Source organism: Nannospalax galili, unplaced genomic scaffold, assembly GCF_000622305.1.
Source record: "Nannospalax galili isolate Female #2095 unplaced genomic scaffold, S.galili_v1.0 scaffold335, whole genome shotgun sequence".
Lineage (NCBI taxonomy): Eukaryota > Metazoa > Chordata > Mammalia > Rodentia > Spalacidae > Nannospalax > Nannospalax galili.
In genome coordinates this window covers 1,725,019-1,725,310 of record NW_008337842.1, presented here as the reverse complement: position 1 = coordinate 1,725,310, position 292 = coordinate 1,725,019, and positions in this window count along the sequence as shown.

Here is a 292-nt window from a genome sequence, read left to right as displayed (position 1 = left end):
AGCACCCTCCCATAGCCTCCCTCCCCCAACTAGAGCCCTTATACTCAGATATCCCTGCTACTGAAAACAAAGACGTCTAGATAGGCTGACTAGATTCACCAGAAGGGCAAGTAGTGGGGAATGGCTGGGGGTGCCGACTCGAAATTTTAGGCCAAGAGAAACAGTGCCCTAGCTTCCTGTTACTTTGTCCTCCGGAGCTAAAAATCTAGATACAGGTGAGGGTTGCTGAAGTGAGAAAATTAACCACTCAGTCTTCACAGTGAGGGGCCTTACCTGGGAAAATTTGTTTCTG